We start from the raw sequence: 18,962 nt of genomic DNA, 5'->3' as shown, positions 1-18,962 counted from the left end.
AATTGACCAATTTTACTCTAAAAATAAAAACTTTTGTTTTTGGTCGATTGAGATTAATTAAAGATTGCATTATTTATTTTGCAAATCTATTTAAAATAAATTTCTTAAATTAATTGAATGCTTCAATATGTTTTATTCATGAAAATATTGTTCAAAAAATTTAATGGAATTTATTATTTTGTTCTGACAGCTTAAAAAAGACTTTTCAAAAAGAGTTGAAAAATGCATTGTACAGTAAAAAGTGTGCCATTTCACATAGTAAAGTAGAGATTAGATTTATATTAGTTTGCCAGCTAACATGAGTATAAGTATTTGTTGAGTTTCAACCCTGTTAACATTAAAGTATAAAAGATTCATCAGTACATTAATAAAATTTGTCATTTATAGCTTTGTTTAAAAATAAAACTAAATGCTTCATTAATCATTTTTGGTCTTATTTTTTTACTGCAGTTACCCTGTCTTTTAAATTTCCTTTAAAAGAGAGGGGGGCAAAGTTGGAAAAAGTTTTAATCATTAAAATCTTCAATGCCTATTCAATTTTAAATGGCATAAAATACAAAATATTAAAATTAATTAATACTAAAAATTAAAATTAATGTCCCATTACATACCACTGTTCCTGGGCAAGTAGAATAATTTTGTTTTAACATTTTCATTGAACACTTTTTCAATAGTTTTGCCATATTTAATAGATATTGTGTTCCAAAGTAATAGAAATAATAAAACACAAATAATTTTCTATATAACAAGAAATTTATCTCCACAAAAAAATTTATACAACTTAAAATTTCGTGTGGTACATGTCAATGGAATGGACTATATGGATTTATATGAATGTTTACACTTTTCATATTTCCATGGTAACAACAAAACAATAATTGCAATAAAATAAACAATGTGTATATGTATATAAAATTATAATAATAATATTTTTTTTTAGCATTGTATAAAGCATAATGGTGTGGTTTAATTTATGCACATTTGCATAAATTAAAAATTTCATATATATTGTTCTTAATAAACAATCATGAGAATCTAAATTAGTTTGGTACATTTTTCTTGTTATTTAAATATCAGAATAGCACTAATTTTTTAAGAGCCGAAAGATTTTCTATAACATTTAAGCTTGTTATCAAATTTTCATTAACTTACATTCTTACTTTGTATGTTTATAAAAAACTGTTTTTGAAAATCAAATATAATAGCTCTTCAACCCCTGCTAGGAAGTCATCACAGTATCATAATACAATTCTCCAGCTTAAAATGGAAGACCTGTAGAGTCTGGAGAGATAAATTAAAAGACAATATTACGTGAATTTTAATTTGTCCATAACTACTATCTATGGATCTAGAGAAAAAAGTATTAGATATGAACCATATTTAAAATTATTCTAAACTAATGTATTTTTTTTGTACTACCCAAACCATAGCAAATGTACTGAAACATATCAAGGATCAACAATTCATTTTATCAAATACAAGCTGATGCAATGAAATCTAAAAAGAATCTACAAACCAGAAGCAGACTTTAGAATGTCTATGGCAAAGCATCCATTAAGCACAATTTAAAAAAATGGTTATGAAAATTCTAACACTAAATTCAGTAAATGGCACTTTGTAAAATTCTTACAAAGTGCTTAGCATTATGAGGAGTAAAAAATCATTGAAAGCAGTAGTGGTAAATGACATCAAAACAATTAAACAGTTGTTTTGGAAATTTTATTTAACAATTTGTGAACAGTTGTTACTCATAAGTATCGGTTTGTTTAAAGCTTATTTAAAATTAAATTAAAAACTTTTTAGACTGAGGAGCACTGTCGGTACTTCCTCATTTCTGTAGGAACATTTATAACAGCTACATTTCTGTAGCTGTTATTATGGTTAAAGATAAAATTTTTTGTTAAAGCCACTATGTTTCACCATTATACTATCATGTATCCCATGCAGCAGACCACGTTTGCAAAACAATATAAAAAACGTTTTTTATATTTTTTTTAAATATACTGTTATTTTTTTTGTAATTAACTGAATTGTACTCATATATTCTATTGGTAAAATATTAACAAAAATCAATACAAATTATTAAATAAGTTTTTGTAATCTTATTTTCATGTAATGAAATATGACTGGAACTTTGGAGTACCGTCAGTTTCTAATGTCATGTTGTATCGCTCATAGTAATGAGGTTACTATTATTTACTGTTCACTATGCATGTGATTTACAGTTTTGTTTTGTTTAGTTATTACTATTATTGTTACAAGTTATTTTAATTATTTAATTAAAAAAACGAATCTTTTAACAAATTTTTAAATAAATTATGTGTTGGAAAATATTCTGGATGACAATGTGTCTAATGTTGATACTAGTGATGAGAGTGATTGTGAAGATGTACAGGTTAGTCTACTTATTTAAATACTAGATCGTGGATACTGGTGTTCTTTGGTGGTTTAGTTTCAATTGACCACTCATCTCAGAATGGTCAAATTGAGACTGTACAAGACTACACTTCATTTACACTCATACATATCATCCTCTAAAGTAATACCTGAACAGTAATTCCCAGAGGCTAAATGGGGAAAAAGAAAGAAAGGTTAGTCCACTTGAGTCGAGTGGGAGATTTCTTGCTGGTTGGTTATGGATTTTTTCGCTCTGCCTTAGTGTTGTTTTTTGGTTGGTTTTTTGATTTTACTCTGGACTGGACAATTAAGATCAATTGGTGAATATAAAAGGTATGTTTGTGTAAAATTCCATCAGTTTTGAACAGTGAATTTACATTTTATTTATTTTTTAATTGTGGTGTTTCTTCTCAATATGAGTTCATAGTAAAGTGGTTCAACATAACCTTTTCAAGGAGGAAAAATTTTCTCCCTTGGAAGAGGATACTACAGTTAAAGCAGTGAGTAAGCTTGGTTAGCAAAGTAAGGAGGCATCAGGCATGATTGTGCTTAAGGCTGAAGGCACTACATATGCCGAAGAAGGAATTGGGAGATATTCTCTCGATCAAGAAGGGGCCGGGTAAGGCCCTCCATATCCACGTGAAAGGGTAGGCGGAAAAGTTAGATGGGATCAAGTAGCAGGTGCAGGGCAAGTTGGAAGGTGTGAATGTTACCTGTGCGGAGTAAACCAGCATATGTCCTTATTAAGCATAAAGAGAAGGATACAATAGAGGCTGAAATTGTTGCTGCGTTTAAGGGGATAGAAGACCCTGATGTAGAGCTGAAGGTGTTGTCGATGAGGCCTGCCTTTGGCGATAGGAAGTACACCACGGTTGTGTTGCCGCATGTTGTGGCATCATCCTGTTTGGTGGTGAGGGTGAGACTGCAATTTGACTGGATGTTTTGTCGGGTCTGCAAGAGATGGAGCTCAAATGTTTTTGGTGCTTGGAGGGAGGGCACATTGCCTCGAGATGTATTGGACCTGGTAGGTCACAGTGTGTTTCAGTTGTGGCGCTTCGGGCCACAAAGCGGTGGAATGTAGAGAAAAACCGGTATGCCTTACTTGCGGAGGAGTCGGGCATAGGATGGGCAGTGGTGGTTGCAAGCCTGTGAATGGTTATGTTCATTCAAATTAATGAAAACAGGAGTGATGCGTCTCATGATGCAATACTTGAGATTGTCTCGCGAGAATGTGTAAAGGTGTTATTGTTATCAGAGCCAAATGTGCGAAGGCAACGAGGGCTGGTTGGCTTCGAGATGGCGGGTCCAATGTGGCGATCATTTAATTGTGTCCCGTCCCCGTGTTATCACATGGATCGGGGAACAGTTATGTGTGAGCGTAATTGCCCGACGTTCTTATTTGTTATGTTTATGTGTCTCTTAATTGTTCTATGGTGGAGTATGAGGCTGCTTTGTATAGTATAAGGAATGAGGTGCTTAGAGCCAGGAAGGACATGCTAATTGCGGGCGATTTTAATGCCAAATATGTGGCCTGGGGGGGGCCGTATCACGAATGCCAGAGGAAGGTTACTTGATGAGGTGATGGCTGTGTTGCAGCTCACCTGCCTCATTGATGGGAGGAAGTTGGCGTTGGTGAAGAGGAGTGAGTGGGAGTGAAGGGGGGTTCCTTCATTGATGTCGCCTTCGCTGCAGAGAGAATTACTAGAGGAGTGAGACAGTGGGTGGTGATGAATGAGGAGACGCTAAGTGATCATCAGGCGATCCTGTTCGAGACTAGCGACCCCTGGCTGGTTGGTGAGGTTGGTCGGGCTAGAAGGCATGTTACCCAGCGTGGATTGGCGTCCTTTAGGACTATGGTGTTGCAGCGGCTGTGGTATCTTTAATTCAGTGTCGCCCACTTATGTTGCGGAGGTGATGGCTCAGGCCCGTGTAGCGTCCTTCCAGATAGTGGGCATGCGGAAGAGAACCATTTATTGGTGGACAGCAGAGATGTTGGAGGCTTGAGTCTGTTGTTTGAGAGCTCGTCAACGTGTTCAGAGGTCACGTAGCAGAGGGAATCCGGCGGTAGTCGAGCAGGCTGTAAGAGATCTGAGAATGGCTAGGAAACGATATAGGGCGGCCACTTTGGGCTCGAAAAGAAGGAAGTACCTGGACCTTTACAAGGAACCCACCGGGTTGGTCTAGTGGTGAACGCGTCTTCCCAAATCAACTGATTTGGAAGTCGAGAGTTCTAGCGTTCAAGTCCTAGTAAAGTCAGTTATTTTTACACGGATTTGAATACTAGATCGTGGATGCCGGTGTTATTTGGTGGTTGAATTCCAATTAACCACACATTTCAGGAATGGTCGAACTGAGACTGTACAAGACTACACTTCATTTACACTCGTTCACATCATCCTCATTCATCCTCTGAAGAATTATCTGAAAGGCAGTTACCAGAGGCTAAACAGGAAAAAGAGAGAAAGGACCTTTGCAAAGACTTTGATGCAGATACCAGGGGGGAAGGTGTTTAAATTTTAACGGGGTGATTCGGCAGAGCTTTGCCGGGCCTCATTGAGGAGATGATACGTTCTGTGCACCGGTGTCCTCTTCCCTGATGCAGAGCCGATGGCCGTCAGGGAAATTGTTGCTGTTGAGATCCAACTGTTTGAAATGGCGTCCCGTTGGATGCCACTTTGGATGCCGTTGGATGCGTCCCTAAAGGGGTCTCCACTGCTAGAGCGATCGCACGGGTAATGGAGCTGGTGGATGAAGTGGCTGGTGAAACGTGGCGCATACGCAAAATTCCGGCGATGGAGATGTTAGACGTAAAAAACGCGTTTAACTCACCACCGTTTCCGTGCGCGCTGGCGATCCTTGAGGTCGTACTTATTAAGAGTGATGCAAGATTATTTCACAAACAGGATGTTGGTAGCTGCAGAGAATGTTGGTAGTGACCGAGCCGGTCAAGTGTGGAGTACCGCAGAGGTCGGTGATCCACCCCCTTTTACGGAACGTAGCGTATGATGAGGTGCTAAATTTTGAGTATCCGGATGAGTGTTGGTCACGACTTTACTGATGATCTGTCGTTGGTGGTGGCCGCTAAGATGGAGGAGGAGGTTCTTGAAAAAGGTGATGCGGCAATTGGTCTTGTCGATGGATGGTTGGCGGTAAGGGACTCTCTTTGACTGCGGAGAAAACCCAGGTCGTAGTTATGGCTGGTAGATGGAGGTTGCGACCTATTGGGTTTATAATGAGAGGGGTGCCTACTGAGCCGATTAGTCAAGCCAAATACTTAAGTGTTTGACTTGACAGAAGGCGCTCTTTTAGGCCACACCTAAAGGAGGTGCTTGTCAAGGCTGAGCGAACAGTGGCTGCAGTCCTTCAGCTTATGAGTAGGGTGGGCGGGCCGCACAAATATAAAAAGAGAATGCTTGTTTCGGTGGTGTGGTCCGTGGTGTTATACGCTGTTTTCGTGTGGTTTATAGTTTTGAAGCAGAGTACAGCGATGCATAAATTGGAACGTCTGTAGCGTAGACTAGCTGTAGGCGTGGCTGGTGCTTATCGGATTGTGGCTAGAGAGGCGATTTTTGTGGTGGTGTCTGTTCCTCCAATGCAGTTGTTGGCGGAGGAGGCCGTGGAGAGAGCCGCGGGGAAAGCCAAGGGTCTTGCTCGCAAGAATTTGCTGAACAAATGGCAGCGGAGGTGGGATGGTCTCAGGCCGGGTAGCTGGACTAAAAGATTGTGCAAATAACCATATTTCCTACTGCTCCACCTGGGGTGGAGCAGTAGGAAATATGGTGAGTTGGGAAATATGGTGAGGTGGAAATATGGTGAGTTGAGCTTTGAGCTCACACAGTTTCTTACCGGCCACGGTGGTTATAATGAGTGTCTGCATCGGATGCGCAGGCGTGCTTCTGACCAGTGCATTTATTATACCATATTTTTTAGGTGTACGAGGTGGGATTATGCCAAGTTAGAGGTGGAGCGTCTCATCAAACGATTGACGCCGGTTAATTGCGTGGACGCTATGTTATTTAGCCCTCGGAATTGGGACGTAATAAGCGCTATGGTAAGCAGAATAATGCGTCCTAAATTCACGGAGAAAGATAATCGCAATTCGAGGCAGATTAGGGATGGCAGACAGCCCCGTTCAGGAGGGGTGGTGATGCTCCGGCGTCCCACTTCCGATGAGTGAACGGGGACTTCTGGGGTCCATAGGATGGGTAAAAATAAAAGATCGGAGTCCCAGGTGGAGGGTCCTCTAGGGGGCCTGCCACTTAGAGGCAAGGCAATGAAGAAAAGACCCAGTCCTGGCTGACCGCGTGGTACCCCATTCTGGACCTGGCTATGCCTTTCCCAGCATGGTCGCCTAAGATGTTTGAGGTTATGGCACCCCTAAGACTGAATAATGCTATCGAAGTAGGGTGCTAGTCCCAGGGAAAGGGGTTAGTTCACTTGATTTAGAACAAAACAATTTTGACAGTGTGTTTATTGAACAGTTAGAAGACTAGATAATTAATAGTAATCAAAAATTAATGCTTGTTGATGAACTGTCTCGACAAAATGTAGTGCTGCCTAAAAACATTGATCAACCAAGTGCTTTCTAACAAGCTAAGCCAAATAGGCTTACAAAAAAAAAGTGGATAGACAAACCACAAAGGAAATGGAAAAAGAAAGTTGTTGAAGGATCAGTTCCTTCTTACAGTTATGAAGATCCAGTAAAATTTCACTTTAGTAAGTGTAAAATTGCTACAAATGTGTTTGTTGTTTTCTGGATGATAACATTGTGAGTAACCTTACTTACTAATCTAATCTGTATGCAACCCAAAATAATAAAAGTATAAATTTAAAATCAAATGAATTAATTACTTGCCTTCATAGGAATAAATTTTCTTAAGGATTACCAATAGTTGCCGTCTGTAAAACATTATTGGTCGACATCAAATGACCTAAATCTCAAATTAATTTCAGACACTATACCAAAAGACAGATTTTTTTAAATGTTATCAAACATTCATGTAAATGACAATAGCACTTTTAGTAAAAATAACCCGAATAAACTTTATAAAGTTAGGTTTTTAACTGATGCTTGAATAAAAAATTTTAATTTGGGTACAAAGGCACGAATGAAATCAGTATTAACGAGTTTATTGTGCTTTTCAAAGGACGTAGTGTCATGAAACAGTTTAACCCCATGAAACCTATAAAACGGGGTTATAACCTTTGATGTTTAGCTGATCAAAAAAGGTATACGATGTCATTTAAAGTATATGAAGGGAAGAACAACGAAATAGGAGAGGAATTCAAAGAGTACAGATTAGTAAAATTGTTGAGCTGTCTCTCCCAAAATATTTATGTGGTAGTAACAGAATAATGACCTTTGACAATTATTTTTTTCCATTATGCCTTTTAGAAAGGCTGAAAAAACTGTTCAGCTTGTATTATCAGGGCTGGTCGTTAAGGAGTTCCTGTGAATTTACAACCAGACCAACAGATGAAATGAGGCAACTGGGATTTTTGAATATAGAAATTGAATATTTCAAGTGGTTTGACCATAAATTAGTACACTTGGTATCAAATTACCATGGTTCTCAAAATTACAGTTACAAGGAAACAAAAATATGGAACCAGATTCTCTGCTTGTCCTCCCTAAATGGTAACACTGGGATAATCTATGAAAAGTGTAAATAATAAAAGGAAATCCTATAGTTTACATAGTTCATCTTCATCTCAACCATCAGAGAGGAGGAAAACTGATTTCTCTCTTCCCAGTGATATCAGATTATGGAACAGAGCTACACATTAGGCTACTTTTGGTAAAACTCGTGGTCATTGTGAAGTCCGTAGTAAAAACAAAATTCAGTCTCGTCCTCAATCTAAGTGTAGTCACTGTGGAATATTTTTGGGTAAATAAAAATAAAATCTGTTTCATTAATATCATTAGGTGGAACTTATTAAATAATAGATTAAATTAGTTAGAATTAGTAAATTAGTGTGTAGTGTAATATTAGTTTTTAACTTTTATTTAGCTTGAAGGTTTGATGTAAAATGTTTGTAGATACGTCTTAGTTTTAGGGAAACCAAGTTTTATATGTATATTTAAGATAATACATTATAAGTTTTTAAAGAATTGGGAGAAAAGTGATTGCAAGTGATTTATTTTATAAATAACTGTGTTGTGTTGATTAATAGCGTGTAGATGACTGATGGTACTTACAAGGAAATAACTATAAAATAAAATTTTGAGAAAATTTAATCTAACATAATTGTCACCATAGGTTTAGGTTTTCAGAAAAACAAAATCTATTTCCAACATTTTCATTGTTTTATCACAAAGGGTAAAACAGGTGGTTGGGAAGAACACCCGAGAAGTGAGGCAATGGGCAAAAGGAGCCATGATGGGTGTGGTGAACTGGTTGAAAGGACAAGGGCTGAAAATCTCAGTTGAAAAAACCCAGGTGGTGCTGATGGCAGGCAGAAGCAAGCTCCCTGACTTCTCAGTCAGTTTGGTGGGCACTGAGGTTACCCCCTTAAGGAAGGCCAAATACCTTGGGTATTTGGCCTGCCAAATACCCAAGTGGTATTTGGTCTGCGGTAACCTCTATCATTATGTACGCGGCCCCAGTGTGGCAAGATGCTCTTGGGAAACAACAGAACTGACAGCGAATGCATAGCATGTATCGCAGATTGGCAATTAGGGTGATACAGAGATATCGATTGGTCTCTCTTGAGGCGGTGCTGGTAGAGGCAGGATTGCCACTGCTAGATCTGTTGGTTAAAGAATGATCTGAGAAACAGCAGAGAATCTATAATGGCAGGAATGCGGTGGAGGCCAGGGCTGAACTAATTGCACATTGACAAAAGAGATGGTGTAGTGCTGGCACCGGTAGGTGGATAAAGAGACTGATCTTAAACATAGAAAGCTGGATTAATAGAGGGCATAGGAAGGTGGATTTTTGGATGGCCCAGTGGCTTACGGGCCATGGATCATTCAGTGCCTACCTCCATGCCATGGGGAAACATAGTACTCCAATATGCCAGTACTGTGAGGAAAGTGATGATGTAGAGCATACCTTTTTAAGATGCTGGAGATGAGAGATGGAGAGGTCGTTTGAAGGGAATGTGACACCGGAGGATGTGATGCATTGCATGATGAATTCATCAACTGGATGGGACCAATGTAGGAACTAGTTTAAGAGTGTCCTCTCATATAAAATGCAAACAGAAGACAGAGAATAGTGTAGTGTTCGATCTAGAAGTGGGGGTGGAAGGCCAGCCTGCAGGGGTCCACCAGGATCGCCGTCGCTGTGTAACCCGATGGGACACTAAAAACCCTCATGGAAGGATGACATAGGTGGCACCCGTTAAACCACACATGATAATGATCATAAGCCTTTGGACGTTTCCATCACCATGTTGTGAAAGGGACTGGGTTTTTAGTGGATCCCACTGTGCAGACAGTGAACCCCACTCACCCAGTATGTACAGGCTACTGGGCATTTGGTTGAGGCAAATTTTCCCACTTCCAATGTAAAACAAAAAAAAAGAAATGACACACAAAAGATATAAATTAGGTTAAAGTCCTTTCACATTAACCACAAACCTAAAAAATCAATGTTAAAAATTCAAAAACGGATGTGATTTTGTAATTGCACACAAAACTGAAACAAAGCTTTCATATCTAGAGCCAACTGATGAATTTTTCTTGAAGATAGGTTGAAAATAAAACAACCAAATTGCCTTTTATAAATTGAAAACTAAAGAATAACTTTAAACCAAGCTATAGTTAAAATAAGAATAAGACTGTGGATGAAGGCAAACTGTTAAACATAAATAGAATGATGAAAGAGGAACAATCCAAGTATTAAGAGTGAAATTGAAGAGTATAGATATGGAATATAGAAATGTCAAAAATCTCTGAAAACTAGTCACAAAACAATCAATGATTTTTAGCAAGAGCAGAAACAAGAACAACATGTGGACTTAATAAAACAAAAAGGGTTGTATTCTACATTGTTAAGTCACATAAGAGATAGCTACAGATTTAGATAAAATAAAAGAACTAGAAAATATGAAGCAATGTATAATTCAGTCCAACTCTTAAATAAAAGCAGCAAAAAGAATTGAATGAAGCTACGCATCAAATGGAATTAGGGCATTAAACTTAAAAAGCCAGCAAAGAGATTAAACTAGCATTTAATTTCAGAATCATTACTTTGGTCAAAATAAATGATTTGATAGATCCTTACTATAAACTTTTAGCAATACTCCATGTAAAAAAAATTATATTTAAAATTATTCACACTCAAATAAGTTTTGAGTAAGTAATTTACAATTTCTACCAAAGATTAATTATTTTTTAAGCCTTGCCAAAATATTTTTTTTTTAGGTTACCCACTAAAAACTACATCATTGTTGTCATCTTGTTTGAATCTTGTATTATTTGCCTTTGAACTTAAATTTCCTTTCTACTCGATAATAACCAATCCACGGTATGTTCCCCTGTTGGACTCTTAAACGGATTATCATTTAGCACCTTCTATGCTACAATGGCATCATGCAACAGCTGTAACAGCACATGTTACCGAGGCAATCGTACAAGGTTTTGTCAGTGCACTTTATGGGGGAGTCAGTTCATATATCAATTTAATAGTACTTTTTCACCTTTTACTCAATATCAGTAAGTGTAATGTGTTGTAAAAAACTAAATCTATATGTTTATATTTACATATCTGCATGAAATTATATTTTAGATTAATTCAAATAGATTTATTACATTTACCAAGATTCTACATGACCAAAATATTATAAAACCTTAGATGAATTGGAAATAAATAAATATCAGAAGAGGAATCAATTTAAAATTTGAAAATTAAAAAAATATATATATAAAAGATGAGAATGAAGTTATGTAGGTACCTGAATTGAAAAGAGATTACTTCAAGGAACAGTACTGAATATGGTAAAAATAATATACGTGGTACTACAATCCTTGTCCTGAATATGGTATAAACAAATCACTAGTATTGACGAGATAAAGACAAATTGATTTCTAAGCATAAAAGATTTAGAAATCACCCATCAAAGAATTACTGATAGAAGATTAAAATTAAAGAAAAGCAAGAAGTTTTGTACATGAAAGAATAGGAGACACAACATTTGTTTTAAGATAATTAATGGAAAGGTACAAACTGAAGCATTAAACAACTTTTATAGACTACAAGAAAGTATATGACAGTGTCCAGCTAGGTAAAAAGCAGTATTTAAGAAAAGATCAGTTAAATATGTAAGCTTTGTGAAAAAGTATGAAGGAGCAAAGACTCAGTAGTAATGTAAATATGATGGATGTTAAATCCTCACCTTCAGGTACGGCCTTATAGCAAATGGTAAATTCAGGTAATGACTATGTGTTTGGATTTATTACTTATTCCTTTTATCATTTTAATACAGAAATAATAGTCTGACAAATGATCTACTTCATACTACACCATTGTATGACAAAGCTCATGTGCTGATTACTTTTATTCCAGTCTGTCAAACATTTTACACAGGTAGAACACCAGATGTAAAGGGGCCCAGTTCTTACCTTGATCTCCAACTTCAGGCCAAAATATAGTTATGACAATTTTTAACTAGTGGAATCAAACTTTGTTGTTCTTTACATGACAAATCATCATACAAATAGCAGAAATTATCTGGATCATTTAAATATTTTCTTAGCATATTTATTCACTAAGAAAAAATTACTTTACAACATTTTTTATAACGTAGTTGGAAGGCACAAAATATAAAAATACAGCTTTGAGAATTTTCAAGCACTTTCTAGAAAGTTTTATAAGTTCATTGTTTGTTTTCTTTTATACACATTTTTGGATAGATAATGTTGACAAAGAACTACGTGCAAACTAAAAATATCTTAGAGCAGTATTTCTCTAGATAATGCTCTAAGATATGTTTTAAGGTGATCAGGAACTTTACATTAAGTAATTTTTGATAATGATTATTTGTAGTAGCAGTTGCTACACTCGTCACAAGTTTATTAATATAAGTTATATTACTGAGAATAGAAGATGCATTAGATTCCATAAGCCACGTGTGTTGCCTATCCCTATTTTCCAAGAAAAGCTACCGTGAGAAAGAATGTAATGTAACTGCAATCTTGTTTTCTTTATTCTAATCCTAACAATAATTATTTAGTCTTTGTCCTGGACTCATTCGATTCACATCGTCCTATTGAAGTCTCAGTCAAGCATTCATGGAGTCTTGTATTAGTAGACTCGTTCGATATTATATCATCCTATTAAATTAAAGTCATTTGCATGTATGCATAATGACATTAACAATTACATTTATAATAGTAGATGAGTAGTAATAGATGATTAGTAATAGTAGATGAGAAAGGAGCATTGAAATGTTGACAAAAGGCAGCATCCTTGCCTAATACCCCAAACCTAGGACCAACCCAGTCAGTCGTATTTTTATTTACCATCACTGCTACTTTTTTTTTGTGTACAATTTTTTAATTAACCTTCAATTTTTTCATTCTACTTTTTTTCTTTAATAATATCCATAATTTTATCACATGCAATTTTTAAAACTATGAGTATAAGAAACATAGACTCATTCCTCTTCCTCTCTCTCCAAGCTTCCTCAGTACTCCGATAGCATCATCCTTGGTTCCTTTCCCTTTTCTAAAGCCAAACAGTTCGTCTCCTGCATTCTCTTCCATTGTTCTTTTCTTAATAGATCATATAGTTGAAACTTTAGTATAGAGGACGAGAATGAAATAGTTTTTTGTAATCTGTCTTGGTTTCCTTTTTTCTTTAGTTGCATGTAAGAAATTTTTCTTTTCATGTATTGTTTGTAATTATTACTGAATTTCTGGTCAGATTTTTTTATTAATTTTTCTTAAACTCATAAGTAATTTTTTGAAATCATATAAACATGAATCACTTTTTTCACTTGCTTTCCATGTTAATAATGCGTTAAGAATAAAATCCAATTCTCTTCCAGTGTTTATTATAATCAATCTACTGCCTTTAGAAATTGGAGATTTTAGTCTATCTCTGAAGCATCACACAAGTCTCATTAAGATCTGCCTGTTGACAGTTTTGAAATTTTTAACTGACATCTAGGTATTGTATTCTTTAAATTTTACGTCATACCTCTCAATAAGAAGTTTCCAGTTATTTTCAAATGTATTTTGCATTTAAAACCAAATTGTTTTAATATTCTCTTTAAAATGGTTTCACTTCCTGAGAATTTTATTGAATCTATCAGACATGAAGTTTTAACAGTACTTATGTACAATATAAAATTGATTTTCTTCTCACCAAGAGTCAAGATCATCTGACCCGGTGATAGATTTTTGACAACTTGTGTACTTTCTGGTCTTACTGAACCAAGAGAAAGCCTCCAAAGGGTTTTGTTGAAATTTTAATAAACTTTTTTTATGTTTCTTTACTTTCTGACCCTGTGTTCAGGATAAAAGTATCCTGTACCAACTGCTACTGTTCTTTTCTAACACTTTTGAATTAAAACATGATAATTTTTATCAATTTTCCAAGTCTATCTGCTTCTTTTTTCATGAAATTGTACAAAATATTGATTATCTCCTGAGTGAGTTGATTTAATTTTTTGTTTCACAGTGAATTTTAGTTCATTAATTTTACACGAAAGTAAAATAAATAATTCAGAAAAATAAAGGTTTTATTATTTTTACTATACTTGAGTTAGTAATCAAGTTATCATTTTGTATATTTACAAGTACATTTAAACTTATATTTAAAAATAACTATTATTTATTTAATATACAATGCATACTACCAATTTGTCTATCTTTATCAGGTCATTTAAAAAAAGGGTGATTCGTTTGTTATGGCTTAATTGATTCACTTAAGAAATCGTTCAAAGATTATGAATCATTACTTGCCTGTGTTGATTTATTTCTTAGAATCATAGATTTTGTCAAGAACTGCAGTTTGTAATTTTTAAATATTGGACAGTAAATTCTCATAACAATTTTTCTAATAGATTATTTTTAAAGAAATTAGAATTACTGGATCAAGGGTAATAGTTAACTGATATAAAATAATAATACTAATAGTATTATAATTAACATTAATATAATATTCTACAACAATACCAGTCAACTTCTAATTTTGATCGAAAAGAAAAATCAAATATGTTGCTACTGATTTCAGCAAGAGGAGAAAGCAACTTACCACCGTGCAAAGTCGGCTTCAACAGGTAGTTTAATTTAAAACTTAGTTTTCTTCAAAGGTGATCTGTAAAATATATTAACTCTTCAAAGTCAAGATCTTTCTTTCACAATACATATTATTATAGTTGAGGTAATGATTATCAAAAAGATGATTTAAAGATTTATTTATATGATAAGATGTTAGGAATATATGATGTAGGAAAATGTCACTAAAAACATAAAATGGTAAAAAGAAATTAATACTTATAAATTCGCGTAATTTTATTGAAATATTATTTATTTAGATATTATTAATAAATGACTATACAGTATGAAGTTTTTTGTGTTAACATATACACACAAATGTAAATATATACAAGTTTTGTTTATATGTTTATTATTTATAATTTTAACAATGCAATCTAAGCTCTTATACAGCTTATATTATCTGAATGACAAAAAAAGAAATTATGCATAATTTATAAAAACACCATAAACGAAAAACAGGTTTTTTTTATACAACAATAATATGAAGAAAATTAAAATAATAAATTTTAAGTATTGTACAAAACTTTTGTGCATAAAATTCCAAATCACCTTGTTTTATATATGCTGTGAATTATATAAGACCAATCATAAGAAAAAAAATATAATAATAACGGTAGAATTGTTCTGTACCTTAATAAATATAAAACCAATAACGTAGTATGGCGATGCATTTATATATATTTACAATCTTAACATGTTGTATCATAATATATATTTATTTATTTTTTATTTATAAAGACTGTATCGTTTTAACAAGTACGGCAAATATATTTTATTTATATAATTATTTTTACTAAATCTACAATATAATTCACTAAATTACTAACAAAAATTGATATATCTTTTTCTTGTAGAAATATTTCTACAATAAAATATATATTGTCATAAAATGTAACAACTAGTTTAACTTTATTTTATTTATCGTAATATTTCAATAAATTTTATTTTTTAAAACCTATGAAAAAATTTACATTAATTAGTTAAAGGCATAAAAATATTATCCACACTTAAGAGGTGCCTCTTAAAGGATATATAATTACAACTGTTGTTTCATTTAAATTAAATTTAATATGTATTTTCAATAATATATAAGAAGGTAAGTTCAAATTGATGATTTAGAAGTAACAAAAATGAATAAATATTTTTTTAGCTTTTTGTTTGATAAAAAAAAAAGAAAAGAAACCGTTTCATATAAAAATGTACACACAAGTACTTGTGCTACACAGAGTTGGCACATTATTTCATTTATAATTATTCTTTTTTTAATAACAGATTTAACTACCCAAAAATTACCCCATAAATTATACTTGTTTTTTATAAGTACATTTTTAATTTTTTATAAGTATTTTTTTAATAAAACAAAGATGCAGTTTTGTAAATAAATAAAAATAACAATAAACTTTAAAGCAATTTTAGATTAGTCAAAAAATAATATTCAGATACATTACATTAAACATAAAAAAAGAAAAATATCAATATATCCATTTATGAAACAAACCCCTAATTACACTGGGAAACAAAAAATAATTTTTTGTCTCAGGAAGAAAAATATGATAGTGATTAGATAGCGATTATGATAGTATTTTTTCTCCTGAATTCAAATATGATATCGGTTTTTCCCCATCACGCAAGGTTTCCAAGAGACAGGCATAAATAATTTCACACATTTTAATACTTTCTGCATTGGCTACACAATATTCAAACATTTGATGCACCTAGAAATTATGATTTTCTGCTATATTTTGCCTGTAGAGCATCCCTCTTGATGGTCCAACAACAATCAGCCACCATATAAGCATCCATTTGCCTTGATACCTCTTTTCCATAGCTTAAATCTCCTGATGAAAATGTTCCCCCCCGTGCTCATCGCTCAATGCGTCAAGATTTTCCAGGAAGAAATCTAGGTGCGAGTGCAGGAAGTGTACTTTTAAGGACATATTACAACCCAAGTTTTTATAAGATGTTACAAGATCATTGACAATATCACAGTCATTTTCCACCTTTTAATTTCCCAAAAAATTCTGAGTAACATTTTTGAATGCTTGCCAAGCTGCTTTCTCCAATGGATTCAATAGTTCCTCAAACTTTTCATCATGCATTAGGGATTGTATTTGTGAACCCACAAATATTCTTTCTTTAATTTTTGCATCACTAATTTTAGGAAACTTCTGTTTTAAGTACATAAAACCAGGAGTATTGTTCACGGCCTTGATGAAATTCTTCATTAACCCTAGTTTGATATGCAACGAAGGCAGATACACATTTTTAGAATTACACAATGGGTCATGTTTTACATTTTTCTGTTTAGGAATGAGCGATTCACCTTTAGGCCATTCTTTTCTAATGAAATGGTTTTTTCTGTCCCTACTCACACAAAAAATATCCCCCATTGTGTGAATCCCTATTCACATAAAAAACAACAATACTTTGTGTAACCAAGCATAAGTGCAATTACTTTCAAATCTCCACAAATAATCTATTCATACACTGCATACTGAAGCTTTTCCAATATAAATTTAAGTTTTCAAGTTTCATACTAGCAGAGTGAGCCACAGGTACTGATCAGAATTTATTGACATTAAGCAAAAGCACAGCTTTTAAACTAACTTTGGAGGAATCAATGAACAAGTGCCATTCAGGCACTTGTTCATTTGGATTATGTTCATTACAAAGTGACTTCATAAGAGAAGAAATGTCATTTCAAAACACTAAGCCATTTTCTTCAGAAAAATAGTCTTTAAATTCAGAACGATGATTACGATAAGGACATATTTTGGTATTCTTTTGAAGAAGATTCCATACTTTTAGCCGGGAAGCAAGCATTTCAGACTGTTTTTTTGGATAACTTTAAATCTCGTATGAGATTAAGATTTTCTTGAGTCAGTAAATGAGGCTCAGATGAACTGCTTTGTTCAAAAGTTGTATCAACAAAATCTGTTTCTTTTTCTTCCTTACTTCCATTAGACTCTGAGCTCTCTTCATCTAATGTCACATGTTTTGGAGGCTTTGGTATTGGCAATTCTTTGCAGTGTGGAACTAGTTTCATTGCAGATTGCAAGTTAGAAGTTAGGGAACACCACTGTATGTTTTGATTTGGACATAATCCCTTTAATGTTTGTTAAGCAGAAATAAGTCAGAAGAGTGATCTTTGGGTTCTCTCCAAATCATAGGGATAGCAAATGGCATGTGCCATTTTTCCATGCAGTGAGAAACCTAGAATATAATAAATAACAGATATGTGGAGACCAGGCTCTTGTTTGGTCCCCAACTTTACAGCCAAAATGAAGTTCATAACACTTTTTTACTAATCAAGTAAGGTTTGCAACTTAAGCATCACTTCACCACATACATAACAAAAATTGTTAGGATCATTTTAACTATTCTAAGCATTTTGTAACTACCGACTAATTGAAATAAATAAAGTTGTAAATATGTAAATACAATAATTCAGACAAACAACGCACTCACAATGATGTGTTTACTGGTTCACTACTATCTCATAACTGGCATCGTTCTGATGAATGTGCTACACTAGATCACGTTTGTACATGTCTACACACGTCTGAAAACCTCCACAACAGTGGCAATGCTACCCTTTGAGTTAGCTGCTTTGGTTCCATCATATTTATAATGCTCTAGAAATGGAGAAATTCTGAATACATATTTGAAAACAGGATAAAAAATAAAAAACTGCATTGAGTACACCTATTGGTACTCGTGAGACAAAAATCATGTTGACCAATGACATCTGGAATTTCCATTTTGTCATGTATTTTCTATCTTCTCTTCTACTATCCCAACAGTAATAATATAGCATATACTACAGGGAAAAGGTATGTTAATAATGCCAAAAATCTTTTTATTTTTTAGATCCAGGAGGGTCATGAAGCATCAAGAAATGGGAAAATGGGGACATCTATTTTGGTTAATAATATAGGATTAAATGGTGGAAAAACCAATGGTAAAAAAACCTGAATTCTATGAATGCTATTAAAGTTTTAATAGAATCTTAAAGGGGTAGGGTGATAAAAGGTCAGGATTCATCTCAGGGCATTTGCCAGGAAACAGCAAATTTTGTTGGTGTAGCAGATCCATTTTAAAAATATTTTTTCTTCATAATGCCAAATTATCACATTAAAAAATATTTTATGATTAAGAATTTAAATAAACATAAAAGAAAGACAAATAGGAATCTTTTTATAAGACTAAGAAACGATAAGTATGCAAATTAAGTGTCATAATCAAACTGTTGAAGTACAGATATGAGTCACAATTCACTCCTGAAATGGCAAAGCCAATTTCAAGAAAAATAAATTTAATGCAAGCTAAAAAT

General features: G+C 33.9%; 1 protein-coding gene across 1 annotated transcript in view; it reads right to left on the bottom strand.

Annotated features, from left to right (window-relative positions):
* The window catches only part of LOC142322152 (cytosol aminopeptidase-like), a 34,687-nt gene that overhangs the window by 13,958 nt on the left and 1,767 nt on the right, over window positions 1–18,962 (bottom strand). The gene's annotated exons all lie outside the window — the stretch shown is intronic.

This window comes from Lycorma delicatula, chromosome 3 (assembly GCF_047948215.1).
Source record: "Lycorma delicatula isolate Av1 chromosome 3, ASM4794821v1, whole genome shotgun sequence".
Lineage (NCBI taxonomy): Eukaryota > Metazoa > Arthropoda > Insecta > Hemiptera > Fulgoridae > Lycorma > Lycorma delicatula.
The sequence above is the reverse complement of the archived record's forward strand: the minus strand, read 5'-3'. Positions and strand labels throughout refer to the sequence as shown.